This window comes from Trichosurus vulpecula, chromosome 5, assembly GCF_011100635.1.
Source record: "Trichosurus vulpecula isolate mTriVul1 chromosome 5, mTriVul1.pri, whole genome shotgun sequence".
NCBI lineage: Eukaryota > Metazoa > Chordata > Mammalia > Diprotodontia > Phalangeridae > Trichosurus > Trichosurus vulpecula.
The window spans coordinates 188,469,193-188,495,056 of record NC_050577.1 but is presented as its reverse complement, the minus strand read 5'-3'; positions in this window follow the sequence as shown (position 1 = coordinate 188,495,056).

Genomic DNA, 25,864 nt, shown 5'->3' with positions numbered 1-25,864 from the left:
CTAAATTAATTAGAGGAATATTTTCTAGCTTTTAAAAAAGTGCTATTTTACTAAATGCTTTTGCTGAAAGCTAATTGTGTCCACTGGGTCATCATTAATGGGAAACATAATTAATTGGGGTTCATGCCCCTATTAATGTAATTATTTATATTAATTTCTTATTATATATTTATATATTATTATATATTATAATTATATATATAATTAATATAATTAATAATATTAATATAATACTATTAAGTAGTAGACACCCACTTGAAAGTAATAGCTACTCCTGGGGCACCCAAATTGCTAGAGCGAGTACAAGTCTGATGGAGTATCCCAGAAAGGGTATTGAAGAAGCAGGTGAAAGTTTAATTGAGGGAGAGGGTGGCATATTGAAAAATGCCTGTGACGTAAAAGATGTTAATATAAAACAAACATTTTAAAAAAGCATTTCATAGAAATAGAAAATTGGAGACCTAGAACAGACTTTGATGGGTATCTAGTCCCTCTCATACCTGAAAAAGTTTCCTGCGCTTAACAAGAGGCAATTGGACTGGAGTCAAACCTTTGGATAGGTTGTGTAGGTCTGATAATTAGGAAGGTTTTCCTTATATTGTATCTAAACCTCTGCAATATCTAACCACTCCCCCTCATTTTGTCATGTAAAGTCAAAATGAATAATTTTCCTATATAACAGTTTCCTCGATGCTTCCAAGTATCTATTCTGTAGGCTAAACACCCTCTCTTGCCTTCAGGTAATCCTCACATAGCATGAATTCAAGGCCCTTCATTATTAACCTTGCTCTGAATACTGTCCAATGTTTCAATGTCCTTCTTGAGATATGGCACCCAGCATTCAGCACACCACTCCTCCAGATGTAGTCTGATGAAGACAGATCTTATTCTTGGAAGCTGTGCCTCTTCTAAGCAAGTGTAAGACTCTGTTAGGTTTGGGGTTTTATTTTGTTTTGTTTTTCACTACCAGTGATAACCTGTAAAATATAACCTAAAGATATTGAGATGAATTGTTGTCTATCCATGCCTCATCCATGTTGTACTTGTAATACTTATTTTTCAATTCAAGTGTAAAATTTTACATTTATCCTGATTAAATTTCATTTTACTTGACTAAGCCTAATGTTTGAGCCTGTCAAGAGCTTTCTGGATATGATCCAGTATGTTAGATATTCTGTTAGCTTCGTGTCATACACAGATTGGATAAGCATGACATTTATGCCTTTTTCTCCAAGTCACTGATACAAATGTTTAACAGCACAGTGGAAGGCACAGGTCCTAGGCTCTCTCACAGAAAACTCTTTCTTACTTGGCATAGAACTATTAATGAATACTCTTTTGCTCTGGCCATCTAACCAATTGTAATTTTTTGTACAAGAATGGTAGAAAATAATTGAATAAATGATTTGCAAAAACTTAGGCAAACTGTATTTATATTATTCCTCTGGTCTACCAATTTAGTAAACCTATTAAATAAATAAGGTCATAGATTGTCATAGATTGTTCTTTATGAAGCCATACTGGCTTAATAATGTATCCTCAATTTTTGTCAGGCAGGGATAAAGTCAAGCTCACTGGCCTATATTTTACAGAGTAGATTTTCCTCCATTTTTTGAAAGTCAGGACATCTGCCTTTCTTTAGTTCTGTTCTCTAAGATCTTTCAAAGACTACTGACAGAGGCTCAGTAATCATAGCATCCAGTGTTTTTCAGTACAAGGGGGTAAAGTTCATCTGGGCCTGGTGACTTTAACTCAAGGTTAATCAGTTACTCTCTTACTATCTCCTTATTTAGAATGGATATCAAATCCCCATTGATCACGTTTATTGTTTGTTGATTTTCTATTGCAAAGATCATTCTCCTTGGCACAGAAAAGAGGGGCAGAAAAACCTTGAAACTTAGCAGCTATATCTTTTTTCTGTTGTCAGTTATTATACTATCTGCCCCAAGCAAAAAAAAAAATTCCTTCTTTGCCTTTTCTACCCCATATAGCTTAAAAAGCATACACACACACACACGCACACACACACACACACACACATATATATATATACACACATATATGTATATATGTGTGTGTGTACTATATATATATATATAATATATATTTGTTGTTGGTGTTATTTGCAACTTGACAAACACTAACAAAAATATGTATGTTCCTTTATAATGTACAGAATAATAGGATTACATTTGATACCACAAATCTCTGCTATTTTCAGCTTGTTTCCTTTTTACAGTATATAATAAATTCAGCATATTAATTTGATAGCTTTCTTGCACATCACAGTTTCCCTCTGAATTTCATTCTATGCAATTTTTTAAATGCTTCATTGGTACTTCTTTTTCTCTTTTTTTTGGCATCACTATCACCAATAACCCTTCCTCCCCAAATTGATTTAAATAATTTCTTATAACAAATAAGCACAGTTAGGAGAAAAATCCATGCATTAGCCATTCTAAAAATGTACATCTCATTTTTCACCTTGATTAGTCAATAAACATTTATTAAGCTTCCTACTATGTGTCAGGTACTATTCTAAGCACTGAGGATACAAAAAGAGGCAAAAAAAGCAGGCTCTGCCCTCAAGGAACTCACAATCTGAGGGAAACAATAAGCACAAAGCACTTATGGAGAGAGAGAGAGACAGATAGAGACAGACAGAGACAGAGAGACAGAAAGAGATTACTGAGTAAAAACAATTGCAAAAACCTTCCTGCTCCCTACTAATACCATCATCAAAATTCTCTGCCTCTGTCTCTGTTTCTCTCTCTGTTTAATGACTGACTTTCTGTATGTATTTCTGTCTGGAATGTATTTCTCTTGCTTCAGTTAAAAAATTTTGAATAAACCAATGGACTTTGTTTTATTGCTGTGACAAAATTACTGTTTTAAATATTTTGTTATCAAAGGACCTTTATTTTCATATTCGTTCTCCTTGGGGTATTTGCCCAGGGGGATAAGGTTATTGGGTCAAAAGTCATAAATGCTTTTGTGACTTTCTCATAATTCCAAGTTGCTTTTCAGAACAATTGGCTGGTTCATAGAATACAGTTTATTGGTTGCCTGTCTTCCCACAGCCCTCCAACATTTACTATTTACATTTTTTAATTATTTTTTCCAATTGGATGGGTACGAGGCAAAACTTAATAGTTGTTTTGATTTTCATTTCTTATTTACTTCATTTTAATAGGGTTATTGATAATTTGCATTTCTTCAAATGGAAATATTGTTCATGTCTTTTGATCACTTATTTTGTAGGGTAGATTTGTCACATATGCACCTGGTGGTCACAGGTGACCCACAACATTCTGGAATTAAGCCCAAACAGATTAAAATTACAAATAGGAAATATTTAACAAAATAAATAAAATCCACAATAATACACAGATAAAGTGGTTTTTTAAGTCCGTATGCACTGTAATATGCAGTTTAGTGACTCTGCTTATATATTAATTTGATAGCTATATACTAGTATGGCTTTTGGAATTACACATTTGTGCGAGTTCTTTATATATGAGAGGCGTTATTGTACAGTGGGTAGAAAGCTGAAATGTAAGTTAGGAATAGTAGAATCCCAAGTTCTACTTCTGACCTACCCTTGGTGTGTAAACTAGGCCAAGTCACTTAATGTCTCAAGCTGCAGGATACTTTTTAGTATTGCATGGAGATGTCAGTGAATTTTGAGAACTTATGTTGTGTCCCCCTAAGTTACTGAAATTATAACTATTGAGCAAAATCTAATTGCTGAGCTGATTCTCACATAAAAAGTACTGATCTAGGTTAACTCAGTGAAGCTTCTACCTAGATCGAACTGATAATGCTGAGAGCTCCCTAAACAACTGACCCAAAGCATGATGTGAGATCCAAAACTATAGATCCTGTTAGAATTTTAAGCTCCAATTATTTTTAATTTCTGTCACTTTAATAAAGTTCTTGTAACTTCTCTGTTTTAGATTTCATGGCTCAGTATTCTCACAATTCCCAAACTCAGATTCTGTGTGGTTAACACTTGGTATTATGAACAGGATCATGGGGAGCCCCAGGCTGCAACTATGCAGTTGGTCAGAGGAGAAAGACAGGAGGAAGGGAGAGGAAAGTGGCTAAAGATACATACGTGTCCACATATATCTTTAATAACATGAAATTGCAGTAAGACTTTTGAAATAACATGTATTCATATATATATATACACACACATACACATATCTATGTATGTATACATATATGTGTGTATAGAGATATGATAGAGATGGATAGACACATATAGATACATAGATAGTTGATACATAGATGATAGACAGATATGTAGATAGATAGACCTATAGATGGCAAATCCTAATCTATCATTCATCTATATCTTCCTATGGTTGTGAAAACAGCTGGATTAGTTTGGCTTGCTGCATGGTCCCAATTAGAAACAGGAATTGGAGTTGGAACACAGAGGTAGAATGCAACAGGAAGCAGTTGGAATTTGAGGATCATTATTTTTTCAATTATATCCAACTCTCTGTTACCCTATTTGGAATTTTCTTGCAAAGATATTGGAGTAGTTTGCTATTTCCTTCTCCGGCTTGTTTTATAGAGGAGGAAACTGAGTCAAAGAGGGTTAAGTGACTTGCCCAGGGTCACACAGCTAGTAGATGTCTGAGGCTGGTCTCTGGAATTCAGGTCTTCCTGACTCCAGGCCTGGTACTCTATGCACTGTGCCACCTAGTTGCCTCAAGAAGTTGGGGTTAGATACTACTTGCTATAATCCACTATTGTGTTAAGAGTATGCGTCAAGGAGAGAATAAAAACAGGCAACTAAAAGAAGGTGTTGATGCTCTTTGATGCTTTGAGAGATCAACCAAATGATTTTAAAAAGGCTTTTTATTAAGTGTTAACCATGTGCTTGGTACTCTGCTAAGTGTGGGAAGTATTAAGAAAGAGAATTAATACAAAGCAAGGCATCAGAAAGTGCCCGTAAAGAATCTATCTGGGGAGACAAGTGTATAACTTCAACATGAAAAGTAGAGTGCAGGAAATACACCTCTTCTTAGTTCTTTTGTTATAGTGCTTAATCCTTGGGCAACAGAAATAGCAACTGTCCTTCCTGCCTCTCCTAAAAAGCAAAGTATTCAAAGTAACTTTACTGGTTATTTGCATTATTTGTCATGTAAAATGAATGGATGTTGTTAAAAGTGTTTCCTTTTATTCATATTCTGTGTCTTTTGCTTATAAAAGGACCTAGTCTATCTCCCTTCTCATTAAGGAGAAGAGAAATCGTCCTTATGTGATAGAATTCCAGATGAGGGAGTAGGGAGAAGGAGCTTATGAACTCAGAGGGATCAAGGGTCACTAAGGAACAAGTGTGTGTGGCAGCCTTGCCCTTCATTCCCTTGGGCATACATTGGTAGCTCCTTGTACAGGGAGCAGTATACCCCAACTGTGATCTCATTTCTCATGGGTGTCTGCCCTCATATATGATTTCTGTTGCTTAGCAGATACACAAGCAATGAGTGGGAGGGAGACTTTCAGGGCAATAAGTCAGTGATTACTCTGGACTTTGACTCTCCCAACACCTTTTATCCAGCTACAAGGATATTGTGATTAGTAACGTTACATATTTGGATCAAATGAAGTGTGCTAAACTGATAATTTGCTAATCTTGCATTCCTGACCCTAGATTTAGCTGAACAAGCCAGTTGATGGGTAACATAGGAACTGTCTGATATATAGATGGGTTAACCAGTGGTCAAACACGAGTTACTTCTGTCAACTAGGACCAAGTAACAGGCTAATCCTCACACTCTAATTCTGTAGAGTTCCTTTAAGAAAGGTTTTTCTTTCTTTTTTCCAGTAAAGGAACTTCTATCAGCTTATCTGATTGTATTCTTTGAACAGTATTCTCTTTCTCACTTTACTGCGAGGGAAGGGGAGAGAAAGGAAGGCAGGATATGGCTTCTCCCTACTGTTTCCAAGATTTATTCCATTGGAAACTACAAGGGGACTAAAATATTGATATACAATGAGTCAGACATGAACTTTTTGAACATAGATTTGAAATTGTGATTGAGACATTTTTAACTGCTTTATATGCTCAGTTTCCTACTGGAAATCCTCTGGATATAGTCCTCTAGGAATCCTCAAAATGAGTATGGAAATTTTTCTGGAACTCTTATACAAATATACACAGAGACAGTAAGAAAAATCTCTTACCTCTTCCACTCTGTCAGTCCACCTTTCTTTTCCCTTACTTGATCACCTCTTTTTATCCTACCTACTTCCCTAGAAAATAAAGAATATTTATTGATTTACAATATTAGTATATGATTAATGATCAGAAAATTTGTAAGATCTTCCACTGATACAATCCTCATTTACCTAGACTCAGACCACTATGAGTGGTTTGGGAAATTTTCTAGTGATTTTTATGTTTAATTTCACAGATACTCCAATTTGTTAAGAGTTAGCGTGGTTTTTGTTAAAGTAGAAAAGACCTTGAGAAGTCTGCCTGTGATACGTCTATAGGACAGGTTTTATGAGAGAAAAACGGCCTTCATGAATTTTTGGAGCTGGATACAACCATACCAGCTCACTGAGAGGGAAAAGAAAAGGAAACATCAGCTTCTACAGAAGTATACAGGGGGACTTCTGGTAACCAAGATTGAAGAATAAGCAGTAAATCGCCATAACTCTCCCATCTTCATCTCCAAACAACCATAAAATAGCACCCCAAAACAAATCCTGGAACAAGAGAACCAGCAAAAAGACAGGGCAAAACAACTTTTTAGTCCAAGAAACTTGGAAGATTGGCAAAAAAAGTTCTGTTTCACTTGTGTGAAAGGGAGCACAATCCAGGACAGGAAGCATCTTAGCAAGCTCCACCTCAGCAAACCAGCAGGAGATCCTAAGCCCCAGTGTGCTGGAGCAGGCAAATGCCAACACCACAACCCCTCACATGCCTCAGCATACCCAGGGCACTGGGCAGACTCCAGCTCAGAGAACCACCACTTACTTCAGCATAGCCCTGGGCAAACAGGCAGCCTCAAGCAGCCAGATCTCCATGTGCTTCAATGTAGCCCCAGGAAAACACAAAAACACCCCATCCACCTCAGCATGCACCAAACACCAGCACTAGGAACCCACCAAATCACTGAGAAAGCTGCCAGATCCCTATGGCCTCGAGTAACTCCAATCATGAACCACCTTACCCTCTCAGTGCAGCACCAGACATGAGGGTCCCCTGTAGGCCTCAGGGCAACATCAGTGAAGCACCAGGCAAACAGCCAGGGTCTGCAGCGCCTGGCACAAGAAGCTTTAGACAGGGCCTCTTCCACCCCAGGAGAAGAGCTCAAATTTAAATGAAAAGAAAAAAGCCAAAGAAAATATGAGCAAACAACAACAACAAAGAATCTTATCACAGAAAGTTATTATGGTGACAGGGAAGATTAACACAAATTTAGAAGAGGACAGCAAAATCAAAACACCTATGGGCAAAACATGAAAGAAAAATGGGAAATGATCTCAAACCCAGAAAGAACTCAAGGAAGAGCTAAAAGAGAGGTAGAAGAAAAATTTGGGAAAACTGAGAGTGATACAAGAGAGTGATGAAAAAAGAGTTAACAGTTTGGTATAATGGCAAGCAGGGTGGGACTTTTTGCTGTTTTTTGTTTTGGAGTGCATCTCAGCACTAAGGCAATTGAGTGCCTTTGACTGAGTCTTGCCTTTGTTTCAATCAAGAGGCTTTGATTGGATTGGGAGTCTTTGATAATCTGCTTAAGTCTCGGGAAGTCTCAGGAAGGGTTTGAGTCTCGTGGTTGTGACGTCCTCTGACCCTGAAGGTGTGTGTGTGTGTGTGTGTGTGTGTGTGTGTGTGTGTGTGTGTATGTATACTCTGATGTTAGCATTTTGCTTGGGGCTCACGCATTGGAAGAGCATTCCTGTGATTTCACCAAATGAGACTCTGGGTAGCCATTAAGGAGCCCCAAGCTTTGAAATGTTGGTGCCTCTCCTTCTGGTAATGTATTGCTATGGTCAGACAGAAGCCTGACTGTTGATTTGTGTTTATTTACTCTGTTTATATAATTTCAGCTTGTAATTTCTGCTTTGTGTTTTCTCTGAAGTTCAGGGTGCTGACTTTTTCCCCTGAACTAAGTGAATGATATATGTATGTTTAATTAAAGTGAGATTGTAAACCTCTTAAAGTTGCTTTCCTTTGAAAAGCAGAACAAAGAATCTGTGCTAGCAGCTGTCCTGTGTGCTGGCATTGTTAGTCTTATTGTTGGCCTTACACAGCCACAGTAGCTGCAAGTAACGTTGTTACACTTGGAAAAAGAAAACAACTTCTTAAAAAGTAGAATTGGCCAAATGGAAAAAGAGATAAAAAATCCACTGAATAAAACAACTCCTTGGTGAAATGGAAAAGGAAATACAAAGGTTAAGTGAGGAAAACAACTTAAAAGTTAGAATAGGGCAAGTGGAAGCTATTGACTACATGAGACATCAAGAATCAAGCAAACATTGTACATGGACAGCCTATATCAGATTGCTTGCCACCTTGTGGAGGGGACAGGGGATGGAGGGAGGAAGATAAAAGATTTAAACTCAAAATCCTATAAAAGTGAATGTTGAAAACTATCTTTACATGTAATTGGAAAAAATAAAATACTATAATAAAAATAAATTTAAAAAGCATAAACTCTACAGAGAAGGAACCAATCAAACAAATTCAAAAGTATGAAAAAATAGAAGAAAATATAAAATACCTCATGGGAAAAACAACTGACCTGAAAAATAGATCCAGGAGAGACAATGGTCAGAATCATTGGACTACTTGAAAGTCATAACAAAAAGGAGGACCTAGACAGCATCTTTCAAGAAATTATCAAGGAAAACTTCCCTGATATCCTGGAACGAGAAGGCAAAATAGGCATTAAAAGAATTCATCAATCACTCAGGAAAGAGATCCCAAAATAAAAACTCCAAGGAACATTATAGCCAAATTTCAGAATTATCAGAGGTCAAGGAAAAAATACTGCAAGTGGCCAGAAAGAAACAATTCAAATATCAGGGAGCCACAATCAGGATTACACAGGACTTAGCACCTGCAACATTAAAGTATCAGAGTTCCTGGAACATGATATTCTGAAAGGCAAAAGAGCTAGAACTACAACCAAGAATCACCCACCTGGTGAAATTAAGCATAATACTTCAAAGGAAAAAGTGATCATTCAATGAAGTAGAAGGATTTCAAGCTTTCATAAGGAGAAGAACGGAATTGAACAAATAATTTGATATCCAAAAGTGATCATTCAATGAAGTAGAAGGATTTCAAGCTTTCATAAGGAGAAGAATGGAACTGAACAAATATTTTGATATCCAATATCAAGACCCAAGAGAAGCCTAAAAAGGCAAAAAAGGAAAAGAAAACACAGGGGATTCAATGGAGTTGACCTGTTTACATCCCTCCATGGGAAGATGATACTTGTAATTCTTTTTTTTCTTTTTTTAAAATTATTTTTTTTATTTTTACTTTACAACACTCCGTTCTACATAATTTTGAGTTCCACATTTTCTTCCCTCCCTCCCCACCTCCCTCCCCAAGATGGCATGGAGTCCCATATAACTTCCATGTATAACTTCGCATTGAATTAATTTACACACTAGTCAAGTTATGGAGAATTATGACCAATGAAATGAATCATGAGAAAGAAAAAACAGGACCAAAAAAAACCCAACCCAAAAACAAAAACAAAAGACAGAAAAAGAAAAAAAAGGGGGGGGGGGAAGGCTAGCATGAAGTGTGCCTCAATCTGCATTCATACTTCATAGTTCTTTATCTGGATGTAGATAGCACTCTCCATTGTGAGTCCTTTGGAGTTGTCTTTGTACCTTGTGTTGCTGAGACAAGCAGAGTCTGTCAGGGTTAGTCCTCACAGAATCCATATATCTATGGTTGTGTACAATGTTCTCCTGCCTCTGCTCCACTCACTCAGCATTATGTCATGTAGGTTTTTCCAGGTTGTTATGAAGTTCGTATCATCCTCATTTCTTATAGCACAATAGAGCACTCCTGTAAGAATCCGTATGCCATATCACTTGGTGCATATATGTTAAACAATGATATTGCTTCATTGTTTATGGTGCCTTTTAGCAGGATCTCTTTTAATTAAATCTATCTTTACTTTTGCTTTGTCTGAGATTAGGATTGCTACACCTGCTTTTATTACTTTAACTGAATTGCAATATATTTTACTCCAGCCTTTTACCTTTACCCTGTATGTATCCCCCTGTTTCAAATGTGTTTCTTGTAAACAACATATTGTAGGATTATGGTTTTTAATCCATCCTGCTATCTGCTTCTGTTTTATGGGAGAGTTCTTCCCATTCACGTTCACGGTTATGATTTCTGTGTCTTTTTCTCCATCTTATTTCTCCCTGTTTATGCTTTTATTTCTCTCTTTCCCCTTCCCCTCCTCAGTTTACCCTCCCTCTTTATTCCCCTCCCTTATATTACCATTTCCCACTTGCTACTTCTCCCCTCCCTTCTGACCACCCCCCTCCCTTTTTTCCCCCTTTCCCCTCCTATTTTCTGTAGGACAAATTAGATTTCTATACTTATCAGGGTATGTTATTCCCTTCTTGAACCAGATCAGATGACAGTAAAGCTCAAATATTGCTCTTCTCCCTCCCTTCTTTCCCTCTACTGAATTGTGTTTTTGTGCCTCTTCATTTGGTGTAATTTACCCTTTTCTACTACCTCCTTACCTCTTCTCTCATAACCCTCCCTTTACATCTCTTAATTATGTTTTTATCCTTATATCAGTTATTTTATACAGGCATTCACAATCTATGTGTATCCCTTTCAATTGTCATAATAGCTGTGCTATTCTCAAGGTGGACATATATATGTATATATATATATATATATATATATATATATATATATATATATATATATATATATATACATATATAGGATGATATAATCCTATATAAAGATGTAAATAATTTGCCCTTATTGATTAATAAGGTTTGTAGGGGGTTTTCCCCCGTTTATCTTTTCATATCTCTCTTGAGTTTTGTATTTAGAGATCAAATTTTCCATTTTCATCAGGAAGGTCTGGAATTCCCTTATTTCATTGAATATCCATCTCCTTGCTTGAAAAATTATGCTTAGTTTTGCTGGGTAGTTGATCCTTGGTTGTAGTCCCAGCTTATTTGCCCTTTGGAATATCATATTCCAGTTTCTCCTGTCTTTTAATGTAGAAGCTGAGAGATCCTGCAGGATCCTGACTGTAGTTCCACAATATTTGAATTGTTTCTTTTTGGCTGCTTGCAGTATTTTCTCCTTGACTTTGTAATTCTGAAATTTGGCTATAATATTTCTTGGTGTTTTCAGTTTGCGATCTCTTTCAGGGGGTGATTGGTGAATCTCTGGCACTTCCCCTGGGGGAGCAAGAGTACGTCTGGGCTCCTGGTGTTGACCCCTGCTGGCTCTGCCCTTCTGGGACTAAGGAACTTCTACTATTTGCCCACTGAAGCCCCACTTCTATCTCCTCTGTTCCAGCATTCTTTTTTTCTGAGGAATTCTCTGTGTTTGTGTGTGTGGGGGGAGGGATTAGAGTCATTTACCTGGCCATTATGTCTCCCAGAAGTTCAAGAAGCCGCATTTCATACATTTGGGCTGCAAGCGTCAGGAGTTGATGTCTCACGGCTGGTGGTATTGCACTGCTTCTCGTCACTTGCACAGACTGCCATCCTGTGTTGGGAGGCCTTGGGATCTCCGCCGGTTTCAGGTGCCCAGCTTTCTCCCAGCCTGTCTCCCACATGGGTTTCCCGGCCAGCCGCTTCTTCTTTGGTGCTGTCTGGAGCAGTTCCGCATGCCGAGCGCTCTCCAAGCCTACAGATTCATTCCTTCGGCCTTTCAGACTCTCCTGGCTTGGAAATTTGCCCCACTCAGACTGCTTGTGTTTTCTAACTCTCTCAAATCTGCTCAAATTCACTTTTTTATAGGAATCTGACAGAGCTTGTGAGAGAGCTCCAGTAAGATGCTGTTTTCATGTGGCCATCTTGGCTCCACCCCCGATACTTGTAATTCTTAAAAATTGTACCACTAATAGTACAGCTTGAAGGAATATACATAGACAGAGGGTATAGGTATAAGGTGAATTTGAGTGAATGATATAAAAAATAATTAAGAGATGAGAAAGAGGAGTATGTTGGGTACAGAAGGAAGGGAAAGGCAGAATAGGGTAAATTATTTCTCAAGAAGCTGTACAAAAAACTTATTACAGTGGAGGGAAAGATGAGAGAGTGGGTGATGGGCATCACTTGAACCTTACTCTCATCAATATTGGCTCAAAGAGGGAATAATATACAAAATCAATTGAATATAAAAATCTATCTTACCTGAAAGGAAAGTAGGAGGGGAGGCAGTTAAGTAAAGATGGTGGATGGGAGGAGAGGGACTGACAGAAGAAAGGGCAGACCAGAAAACGCAGTAGATAGAAGCAAAACACAGTCAAGGAAGGAAGAAGTGAAAGAAGAGAGAAGGCAAACAGGAGGAAAAATAGGATAGGGAAATACATAGTTAGTAATCATAACCATGAATGTGAATGAGATAAACTCTTCCATAAAACAGAAGTGGATAGCAGAGTGGATCAAAACACGAATCCTACAATGTTGTTTACAAGAAACATACTTGAATCAGAGAGACACACACAGAGTAAAGGTAAGGGGCTTGAACAGAATCTATTATGCTTTAGTTAAAGTAAAAAAAAAAGCTGGACTAGCAATCCTGATCTCAGACCAAACAAAAGCAAAAATAAACCTAATTAAAAGAGATAAGGAAGGAAACTACATCTTGCTAAAAGGTGCCATAGACAATGAAGTAATATCAGTACTAAACATATTCACCAAGTGGTACAGGGTCCATATTTTTAAAGGAGAAGTTAAGTGAGTTAGTGGAAGAAAGAGATTATACAAGGCACAATAGTAAATGACCATACTGTCTGATAAACTCAAAGACCCCAGCCTTGGGATAATAACTCACTATTTGACAAAAACTGCTGGGAAAACTGGAAAACAGTAGGGCACAAACTAGGTATAGACCAACACCTCACACCATATACCAAGATAAGATTAAAATGGGTACATGATTTACATATAAAGGGTGACACCATGATCAAATTAGAAGAGCAAAGAATAGTCTACCTGTTGGATCTATGGAGAAGGGAAGAACTCATGACCAGACAAAATATAGAGAGCATTACAAAATGTAAAATAGGTAATTTTGATTATATTAATTTTAAAAAGCTTTTGCACAAACAAAACCCATTCAACCAAGATTAGAAGGAAAGCAGAAATCTTGGAAAATCTTTACAGCAAATGTCTCTGACAAAAGACTCATTTCTCAAATACATACAGAACTGAGTCAAATTTGTAAGAATGCAAGCCATTTCCCAGTTGATAAATGATCAAAGTATGTGAAAAGGAAGTTTTCAGATGAAGAAATCAAGGCTATCTATAGGTCCATGAAGAAGTACTGTAAATCATTCTATTAGAGAAATTCAAATTAAAACAACTCTGAGGTACCAACTCACACCTATCAGATTGCCTAATATGATGAGAAAGGAAAACAAGATGATGTGGGAAAACTGGGACACTAATGCACTCTTGGTGGAAGTGTGAATTGATCCAACCTTTCTAGGGAACAATTTGGAACTGTGCCCAAAGGGCAACCAAACTGTGTATAGCTTTTGATCTAGCAATATTACTACTAGGTCTACATTCAAAAGAGATAATAAGAAAGGGAAAAGGAACAGCCCTTTTCATGTTGGCAAAATATTGGAAACTGAGGGGATGCCCATCAATTGGGGAATGGCTGATCAAGCTTTGGTATATGAATGTAATGGAACACTATTGTGCCATTACAAATGATGAACAGGCACATTTCAGAAAAAGCTGGAAAGATTTTTATGAACTCATGCAAAGTGAAGTGAGCAGAACCAGGGAAACATTTTAGACAGTATCAGCAACATTGTGTGATGATCGACTATGAATGACTCAATTCTTCTCAACAACACAATGATCCAAGACAAGTACAAAGGACTCACAATGGAAAATGCTATCCACGTCCAGATAAAAACTGACGGACTCTGAGTGCAGATTGAAGCATACTTTTTTCAATTACTTTATTCTCTTTTGTGTTTTTTTTTCCTTTTGACCTGTTTCTTCTTTCATCACTGTAACTAATATGAAAATATGTTTTACATGATAACCCATGCATATCCTCTATCAAACTGCCTACCATTTTAGGAAGAAGGGTGGGAACGGAAAGGTGGAGGGGAGGGAGGGAGAAAAATTTGGAACTTAAAATCTTGTGAAAATGAATGCTAAAAATTGTCTTGATATGTAATTGTGAAAATACTATTTTTTTAAAAAGAAGCATATGTGGTAATAAGAAAGTTTCAATGAATTTTTAAGCTGAGAAATATGTACAATATTAATTAGGACACCAGCTCTTAGTTTGTAAAGTTTAAAATTGATGTTATATTATAAAAAGTTAAAGGGATTTATATGTATATATATATATATACACACACACATATATATACACACACATATATATACACACACATACATATATACATACATATATATGTTATATATACATATATACACACATATGTATACATACAGGTATATCTATGCATGTGTATATTTATTTCTCTTCATACAGCAGTCCTAAGTTATCCTGCACTCACCTATATCCTCTCACCCTTTCTGTTCTAAAAAAGGTGACAGAAATTCTATACCTGTTTATTATGAACATGACTTGAAAGCAAATTAGCACACAAGTACTATTGTTAGTTATGCATTACGGATTATGGGCTACTGGTTTGCAATTAATTATTTTATTATTATTATTGAATATTTGAAAAATAACTGGATAATCTTCGATCACTTACTGTACCTTGTAGATTTTTCTCCTCACACTATGATACAAATTGTAAGCCAATTGGTAAACTCTCAAGTTCTTTATTTGCCCCATATGCCAGCCATATTAATATTGAGGAATAAATAATTGAATAAAATAATGAAATCACAGGCTACTAAATATTTGTTTCTGTCAAATGTTGATTTCCTATATGAAAACTTTCATTTTTAGGCTTAGAATCTCTATTCCGTGCCAATGAGGAAAGAGACATTAAAGATTCCTGGAAAAAAAAACTCACCAGATACCCCAGTCTGCATTCTTTTTGCTGCTAAACATAAGGAGGACATTCAATTTTGAAAACATATATCACAGTTTAAGACTTTTGCCCTTGGGAGATTGATAATGTAGTCCCTGAAACTTCAGAGGCATTAGACCATCTTTAAAAATGCCTTACAGTAATGCCTTTCAGTAAGCCTCACATGTGTTCAAGTTCCAGAGCTATGTCTTGAAGGAAGATAAGAGTCTATGAAGTGAAAGAGAAGAGGGAATACTTTCCAGGCATGGGGGATGTTCAGTGAAAATACAGAGATGAGATGTCAAATATCTCTTACAGGCAGAACTAAAAGAAGGCCAGTTGGATAATATGAGGGCAGCTGGGTGGTGCAGTGGATAGAGTGCTGGGCCTGAAGTTAGGAAGACCTGAGTTCAAATCAGGCCTCAGATAATTACTAGCTGTGTGACCCTTGCCAAGTCACTTACTCCTGTTTGTTTCTGTTTCCTCATCTGTAAAATGAGTTGGAGGAGGAAATGGCAAACCCTGCTAGTATCTTTGCCATTATAACCCCAAATGGGGTCATGAAAAGTTGGATAAGATTGAAATGACTGAAAATCAAAAACAGATAGTTTGGGTTCAGGTTGTAAAGGGCTTTAAAATTCAAAACAAGAGGGTATTTTTATCTTCAAGGTAACAGCAAGCTACTGGAATTGATTGAGTTGAGGAGTGACAAGGTCAGATTGGCACTTAAGGGAAATCACTTTGGCCAGCAGTGTGGAAGATAAATTGGAGTGGGAGAGACTTGAGGCAGGAAGACCAAATAGGAGGCCATTACTATAATTTTTGTAGAAGGCAATGTTCTTCTTAATTAAGATGGTAACCGTGTGAATAGAGAGGAGTCAATGCAAGAGATACTGTGGTGGTAAAAATGACAAGAATTTCAGTATAATGTCAAGATTATTAATTTGAGACATTGAGAAGATAATGGTATCTGGCAGAAATAGGGAAGGCATTAGGCAATGAAAGAAAGAAAGGAGGAAGGAAGGAAGGAAAGGAAGGAAGGAAGAAAGGAAGAAGAAAAAGAGAAAAGGGTGTGAGGCTGAACATTGGGCAACATCAACAGTGTTGATATGAGTGATGACCCCCAAAGGAGACGAAGAATGACTAGTCAGATAAGTAGAGGAAAACCAACAAAGAATAGTATCCTAAAATCTCAGGGAGAAAAAAAGAATCTATGAGGATATGGTGATCAACAGTTTCAAAAATAGTCAGTTGAGAAAGATGGGTGGAAAAAAATATACCACCATCCAATCTTGGCAACTAAATTATTAGTAACTTTGGAGGGTGTGGTTTCAGTTGAGTAGTGTAGTCAGAAGGCAGATTGCAAGGGGCTGAGAAGTCAGTGAAAGGCAGGGAAGTGGAGTTGGTTAATGCAAACTACTTTTCCTAAGATTTTGGTTAATAAAAGGAGGACAAATAAAATGAAAGTTGAGGGGGTAATTGGATCTAGTGAAAGTTTTTAAGGATGGAGAGGCTTGGACATATTTGAAGCCAGTGGAGACAGAACCAGTAGACAAAAAGAAAGGAATTTGGGAGAGGAGAATATGTGGGATACATAAGGAAAAAGGAAAATGATTGGAAAAGCTTCTGTAGAGTAATATGGCAAAAGAATTTGGGGGGAATAAAAGGCCCTTGCTCAAGCGAGTGTCCCATTCGAAGTTGGATAACATTAATTTATAATGTACTGTATCGGCACAGTTATGTGACTTCCTTCAATAGCATGTAAGATCAGAGGAGGCAGACCGTGGAAGTAATCCAACACTACAGTTTGTCAAAGGATAAGCGTTGCTAGGACAAGGGTACAAAAAAGTTTGAGATTAGAGAACAGCATAGATTTGGACTATATAACAATATGGTCAAGAATAGAGATGGAGGGATGGTGAATGAGGCCATTTGAGTTAATGAGATCATTGAGGGAAATAGCAAGAAAAAAAGACCCAAGATAAAGCCACTGGGATAAAACTATACATAGGACAGACTCTGATATGTGTGTAGTAAGTTGGCAAAGGAGACTGTGAAAGAATAGCCAAGCAGATAAAATCAGGAGGTGGCGGTTTCTTTTTTTTTTATTTACATTTCTTTTATTATAAATTTATTTATTTAACATATTTAGTTTTCAGCATTGATTTTTCACAAGAATTTGAATTACAAATTTTCTCCCCATTTCTACCCTCCCCCCACTCCAAGATGGCATATATTCTGGTTGCCCTGTTCCCCAGTCAGCCCTCCCTTCTGTCATCCCACTCTCCTCCCATCCTCTTTTCCCTTCCTTTCTTGTAGGGCAAGATAAATTTCTATGCCCCATTGCCTGTGTATCTTATTTTCTAGTTGCATGCAAAAACTTTTTTTTGTTTGTTTTTGAACATCTGTTTTTTAAAAACTTTGAGTTCCAAATTCTCTCCCCTCTTCCCTTCCCACCCATCCTCCCTAAGAAGTCAAGCAATTCAACATAGGCCACATGTGTATCATTATGTATAACCCTTCCACAATACTCATGTTGTATAAGACTAACTATATTTTGCTCCTTCCCAACCCATTCCCCTTTATTGAATTTTCTCCCTTGACCCTGTCCCCTTTAGAAAGTGTTTGTTTTTGATTACCTCCACCCCCATCTGTCCTCCCCTCCATCATCTCCCCCTTCTTTTAATCTTCTTCCCTCTTCTTTCCTGTGGGGTAAGATACCCAATTGAGTATGTATGGTATTCCCTCCTCAGGCCAAATCTGATGAGAGCAAGATTCACTCATTCCCCCCTCACCTGCAGTCTCCCCTCCTCCCACAGAACTGCTTCCTCTTGCCACCTTTATGCGAGATAATCCACCCCATTCTATCTCTCCCTATCTCCCTTTCTCAATATATTCTCTCTCATCCCTTAATTTGATTTTATTTCTTTCATATATCTTCCTTTCATCTTCAACTCACCCTGTGTCCTCTCGTCCTCTCTCTCTCTCTCTCTCTCTCTCTCTCTCTCTCTCTCTATATATATATATATATATATATACACACACATACATATATACATACATACACATTCACTTATATATATACATAAACATATATATGTGTATATATATATATATATATATATGTATATATATGCATATTCCCTTCAGCTACCCTAATACTGAGGTCTCATGAATCATACACGTCATCTTTCCATGTAGGAATGTAAACAAAACAGTTCAACTTTAGTGAGTCCCTTGCAATTTCTTTTTCTTGTTCTTTTTCTTGATTACCTTTTCATGCTTCTCTTGATTCTTGTGTTTGAAAGTCAAATTTTCTATTCAGCTCTGGTCTTTTCACTGAGAAAGCTTGAAAGTCCTCTATTTTATTGAAAATCCATATTTTGTCTTGGAGCATGATACTCAGTTTTGCTGGGTAGGTGATTCTAGGTTTTAATCCTAGCTCCCTTGACCTCCGGAATATCGTATTCCAAGCCCTTTGATCTCTTAATGTAGAAGCTGCCAGATCTTGGATTATTCTGATTGTGTTTCCACAATACTCAAATTGTTTCTTTCTGGCTGCTTACAGTATTTTCTCCTTGATCTGGGAGGTCTGGAATTTGGTGACAATATTCCTAGGAGATTTCTTTTTGGGATCTATTTGAGGAAGTGATAGATGGATTTTTTCAATTTCTAGAATATCAGGGCAGTTCTCCTTGATAAGTTCTTGAAAGATGATACCTAGGCTCTGTTTTTTGATCATGGCTTTCAGGTAGTCCAACAATTTTTAAATTATCTCTCCTGGATCTATTTTCCTGGTCAATGGTTTTTCCAATGAGATATTTCACATTGTCTTCCATTTTTTCATTCCTTTGGTTCTGTTTTATAATATCTTGATTTCTCATAAAGTCACTAGCTTCCACTTTCTCCAATCTAATTTTTAAGGTAATATTTTCTTCAGTGGTCTTTTGGACCTCCTTTTCCATTTGGCTAATTCTGCCTTTCAAGGCATTCTTCTCCTCATTGGCTTTTTGGAGCCCTTTTGCCACTTGAGTTAGTCTATTTTTTAGGGTGGTGTTTTCTTCAGTGTATTTTTCAGTATTTTTGGGGTCTCCTTTAGCAAGTCATTGACTTGTTTTTCATGGTTTTCTCACATCCTTCTCATTTCTCTTCCCAATTTTTCCTCTACTTCTCTAACTTGCTTTTCCAAATCCTTTTTGAGCTCTTCCATGGCCTGGGACCAGTTCATGTTTTTCTTGGAGGCTTTTGGTGTAGGCTCTTGCACTTTGTTGACTTCTTTAGGCTGTATGTTTTGGTCTTCTTTGTCACCAAAGAAAGAATCCGAAGTCTGAGAGTGAATCTGGGTGAGTTTTCGCTGCCTGGCCATATTCCCAGCCAACTAACTTGACCTTTGAGTTTTTCAGCGGGGTGTGACTGCTTGTAGACTAAAGAGTTCTATCTTCCACGTTTGGGGGGGATGTGCCAGCTCTGCCATACAAGCACTCCTCCTTCCCCAAGAACCCCCAACCCGGACTGGGCTTAGATCTTCAGCAGGCTATGCGCTCCTGCTCTGATCTGCCACTCAATTCCTCCCACCAGGTGAGGCTGGGGCCTGGAAGCAACTGCAGCTGTAGCTGCCCCACCTCCGCTGCCCCAGGGGTGGTGGCCGAACCTTGAACTCCTTCCACTCCCGCAGCTTTTCCCACTAACCTTCTCTGCGGTCTTTGGTGTTTGTGGGTTGAGAAGTCTGGTAACTGCCGCAGCTCACTGATTCAGGGCGCTAGGGCCCAGTCTGCCCAGCTCCTGGTCTGGTTGGTCTGCACCGGTCATGCTGGGCTCTGCTCCGCTCCCAGCTCCCAGCTCCCAGCTCCCAGCTCCCAGCTCCCAGCTCCCAGCTCTGTGTATGATAGACCTCACCCAGAGAGACCATCCAGGCTCTCCTGGGCTGGAGCCCTGCTTCCCTCTGCTGTTTTGTGGGTTCTGCAGTTCTAGAATTGGTTCAGAGCCATTTTTTATAGGTTTTTGGAGGGACTCGGCGGGGAGCTCACGCTAGTCCCTGCTTTCCAGCTGCCATCTTGTCTCCGCCCCCAGAAATCAGGAGGTAGCTGTTTCACAAAAACCCAGGGAGTAGATAGTTTCTAGGAGGAGGGAGTGGTCAATATTTCTTTGCTGCGTAGAACTCATGCTGGATAGGAAGTGAGAAAAGGCCTTTGAATGTGGCAATTTAGAGATTTGGGGTCACCTAGGAAAATTCATTTTGGATTGAGTTATTGGATCAGAAGCCAGACTGCAAGGGTTTGTTGGAGTGATTGATTTGTTACCTGTCTTTTAAAAATACAATCAATTTGATTTTCAATGATATTATTTGATGTTGTTGCCCATGTTCTCCTCTTTCCTCCTCTTTTCTTGAAGAATCTAATCAGAATACACAGGCAAAAGGTGTCTGTGTAACCTACAATTCTTTTGTCTCATTTCTTCCTCCCGCACCACATTTTCCATTACGAATTTTGCAGCCATCCCTAGGGCCACCACTACAATGAAGCCATTGAATATTAAAGTATATGTTGATTAAATTTAATTGACTCTGTAGAGTTCTTCACAGAATTTATCTATCTCATCACTATTTGCAACAGTTGTGGGTACCTAAGCTGCAATTATTTTTGTGGTGGTTTCTTTTGCTAATACTTATCATAAGTGCTTATATGCAAGATGAATAAATGTCCCCAATTAAACCAACTGTGTCAACTCTTTTATTTGCCTTTTTGAGAACTTATATTTAGTGATTAGGTATAATTGTAACTTTATTATATCTTTTGGTTTCATGTATTGCAAAAATGTTAAATTGATATGATTGATGGTAGCATGCCCATTAGTTGGCCTAGGTAAGGATCTCAAATTAGAGCACCAACAGTTAAGTTGAATAAAATGACTTTTAGTACCTTTACCTCCTTTACAAGCCACTCATCATCATTACTGCAGAGGTGGAAAGGAAGGAAGGACTAGCACAGGTATGAGAATAGTTTTCTATTATTCTTTTTTCATTTAATAGAGGCAGCTGGTGGTATAATGGGGCAGACTGCTGGGCCTGGTGTCAGGAAGACCTGAGTTCAAATCCAGCCTCAGACACTTACTAGCCAGGTGATCCCAGGCAAGTCATTTGACTTTTTCCTCAGTTTCCTCAACTGTAAAATGAGGATCATAATAGCATCTATCTCCCAGGATTGTTGTGAGGATCAATCGAGATGATGTTTGTAAAAAGCACTTGGTAGACAGCAGGCATTATTTAAATGTTTATTCTCTTCTCATCCCTTTTTATGAGGGAATGGACAAAGAATTTATCATCCAGGGATCAGCCCACTGACGATGAGCCTCTTCGTGACACATGACATGAGAGGGTGGCTATTAAAACGTGAGACGTGTTTTAGATTTGAGACATGCTTTATTTCTAGGACCATGTTTGATTTCCTCATTCTTCCATATTACTTCTTAATCTTGGACTTTATGTTAGTGCTGGGTTCTAAGCACTTCTCCAGGGAACATCTGGCCTGAGCCTTTGTCCTCTTAAATCCTTCTCCTGTTTTCATACTGCAGGTTAGGACCTGAAAGCTTTCAGGACTCCCCGCCCTCTTCTTCTGAGCTTTGCAAGTTGCTGAAACAGGTTTGGCCTGTCAGCTTATCCCTGGCTGAGAGTTTTAGCAGACTGCTACCAGACTTAGGTATGATTAGGTTGCTGAGAAGTAGAGGTAGAGGCCAAGAGTGCCTGAACTGCACGCTCTCCTTTGGTCTGGAACTCCTGTCCTGGTTATTCTAGCACAAGCTTCCACTGTGTCCTGGAGGCTAGAACTGAATTCTTGCTCTCTTTCTGAGACCTGAGTCACAGGTTGTTTCTGACTCTGTTCCTTGCTCAGTACACATCTAGGGCCTTCTAGTGACCTTTCTTCTCTTCTACCCCTATTACAGATCTGCTCTTCAGTCTGCCCTGAAATTGGGTAGTTAGTGGGAGACAGAACTTCCAAATGGTATCCATTCTTTCCTCCTGTGCTAGGTCAGGGATCTCCTGGAATCTCTTCTTGCCCTGGTACCTGGTACGTGGGGAACACTGGCACAGGAACACAGGCCAGATCCCATTGGTAAACCACTCTGTCTGACTACCTAAGCTTTCTTTGTCTGAAAAATGACTCACAGTAATCGTAACCTTTTTCTTGGATTTCCCGATTAGAATTTGGTCTGGCACATCTTTAAGATCTTTGTGGAGGTGGTTTGTTGGGAGAGCTAGGCTTTACTTCTTGCTGCTACTCTGCCATCTTGACTCAAATGAGATCATATTTTTAAAACATTTAGCACAGTGACTGGAATAGGGTAGGTACTACATAAATGTGTATTCCTTTTCCTTTCCCCTTTGTGTATTTGAAATCTTTACAACATGATTTGCTTTCATAGCCTTTAAGAACCTCAGTTACTTTCATGCCAAGATAAAGCAGTATAGGAAAACTTTGTGGAGAAGCTGAATGACTCTTTTTGAAATGTTTTTATTTCTTAACCTATTTTTATTTATTTCATTAAGTATTTTTGGACATGTAAAAAAATTAACATTCTTTTTTAAAAATTTGGGTTTCAAATTTTCTCCCTCTGTCCTGCCCCTCCCCATTCCTTGAGAAGGCAAGTAATATGACATCAATTATACGTATGAAGTCATGTAAAATATATTTCCATATTAGCTGCATTGCAAAAGAGCCAAATTAATCTTTGTAATTAATTGTAACTAGGCATAAGTATTACCTCATAAGATGGACAAGTGAACCATAGTAATCTAAATTGAGAATTACCCTTAAGTTCTTATTAAATATGTAACTTTTCTTGTTGTTCTGTCATTCAGTCATGTCTTACTCTTCCTGACCCAATGGACCATAGCAGGTCAGTATAGTCCATGGGGTTTTCTTGGTAAAGATACCGGAGTGGTTTGCCATTTCTTTCTCTAATGGATTAAGGCAACCAGAGATTAATTAACTTGGCCAGGGTCTGAGGCCTAAATTGAACTTTGGGCCCAAACTGAACTCTTGACTTCCTGACGAAGCACTCTATCCACTGAGCCACCTAGCTGCCTCTAAGCACGTAGTGCTCAGATGTAAATCTCTGTGTACCAATGTCTTAAACAAGTTCTTGTGTTAATATTTTCCTTTTTCCCTGTAAGCCTCAGAGTATTCTCATTCAGTAGGTGAATGACTTGTGGATTTTCAGCTAGAAGTTGATGACATCTTCCTTTTCATTCGTTCCATCAGTAAGTCAAATTACCAAGCATTTATTAAGTGCCTGCTACATGCCAGTCCCTGTGTTAAGCACTGCCAAGTGTTTAGTAATAAGTATTTATTCAGGATCTATAATGTTACTAGCACTTCACATGTCCTAGAAAAGAATCCCTGGTGTACTAGGCAATAGAGAGAATGTTTCTCCTTTGGTGGAATCATTGCCTATTCTTCAGTGAGCTGATATCATACCAAGCATAGTTATCCCTTAAAATCCCTGGCTAGATACTCATGGACTTCTTGAAAGGCCAGAATCACCAAGCCACTATAAAATCTTAAGCATTTATTTAATGTGTTATCTCAGTTGAATTCACCACTTCTGTGGGCAAATTTGAGAGGAAGATGCTAATACTCATCACATAAGAAAATTGAAAATGGACAGCTTTAATAATAATAACTAATATTTTTATAATGCTTACTAAGTGCCAGGCACTGTGCTAAGAACTTTGCAATGATTTCTTTTTTCATTTGATCTTTACTACAATCCTGTGATGTAGGTGCTATTATATCCTCATTTTACATATGAGGAAACCAAGGCAAATATAGGTTAAATGGCTGGCCCAAGGTCACACAGCTATTAAGTATCTGAGGTCAAATTTGAATTCAGGTCTTTCTCTCTCTGGGTCTGGCACTCTATCCATTTTGTCACCTAGGATAATCCTCAGAACAAATGGTATACATCATTTGTTAATACGTCAGTTACATCATTTGCTCTTTTTGTATTAGACTATTTTTTAAAAGCAGTTATGAAACTGTACAAATGCAAGTTAACATAATTCCTTATTTGCTGCTAGAAATATTACACTTCTTTTGGGTCCAAGAAAATCACTAGCTATTCACTGTAGAAACTTTGAGAATGTTCCAACACATCTGTTTAAAAAGTCACCTTTTCCTTAGTTTTGATTTAGAAACCTTAGATCTCAGCATTATGTTGCATTTCGCACAGAGCTATTGACTTAAGCCAAAGGACCGTGAACAATAATTATTTTGCATGACTGAGTCCTGGCATACCATTGTCAGATAGGCACTTAACAGGAGAACTACTTTCAAAATTTAGAACAGAACTGTCAAACAAGTGAATGCTTATACCAAATACCTTTCTCAAGCTATAGTTCTGAGCACAAGTTCTAAGATGTGCAATAATGGAATGAATCATTTTGTTCTTAAAAAAGCTTCTGATTTGACAGTCTGAAAAACTAAAGTATTTCTTTCTGGAATAGATATATCAGTAGTAGTAATAATGCAATTCCTCAAATAAAGCTGAGGAATGTCGCAGGTGTCGGGGAAGGAGAACCAGGTATTAGTTGTTTTAAATATCTGTTAGAAGGGTGGTTTTTATGTTGGACAAAGAGTATCTTACTCAAAATTAAAACAGGACTGACTTGATTCAGCTCAGTTGGACATCTGTTCAACCATCCAAGAAAACTTCTTAGTAATTGCCAATTTAAGCTCAATTAAACTCTTCATCCTAGAAATACCATATGTCTAGATCAGAGGTCTCCCATCATTTCCCCAAACCTAGGAACACCATTCTGATTATTATTGAGGCAAACAGGTACAGGATTTAATAAAAATAAATAGACAGAGATAGATAGGATTTTGATTTTTTTAATACATCCTTCTCAGAGCTAGATCGGGTGGGTTTCCACTGACAAGTATTCAGGTGCAGACCAGTAGTAGTGGAATTAATGCTATTATTCTTTATGTTCAAATAGCGATGTACCTATCGCCTCATTTGATGCATGGAGAACACTTATCAGTCCCAACAATCCCAATAAATATCCATCAAAATCTAATCTCCAATTCATATAATAAACCTTCAAATATTTGAAAATAGTGATTGAGTCTTCTCAGTTCCCTCTCAGAACCCTCCCCCAAATTTGCCTGTGGTCAGAACTGGTAATAGAACTCAGGTCTCCTGACTTCCAGCCCAGATTTTTTTCTATGATATCACACAAAACATATTGACTTCTTATTGAATAAGAAGTGAGACCCAAATGGGGTCACAAATAATCAGACAAGACTGAAAAATGACTGAACAACAGACAAATGGAAGCAAGATGCCAAAGCACATCTGAGGGTATAAAGATGGTCATATCTCACTGACCCTGTGATAGCTAGTAATGGGGTTTGTCTCCATTAAAACCGTATTTGCTCGTCACCCATTACAGGCCCGAATTCTCCCAGTGTACTACTACATCCTGTTGCTGAATACCTCTCTATTTTCCCTTGGATCACCTAGCTGGTAAAGTAGATATCCCTCAGAGGGCAGGCTTCAGACTCTGGGGAAGTGAATGGTGAGCAAGTTTTGAATGAGGAAGAGTAAGTTGCACAGGACGAGCAGGCAAGAATAGGCAGATC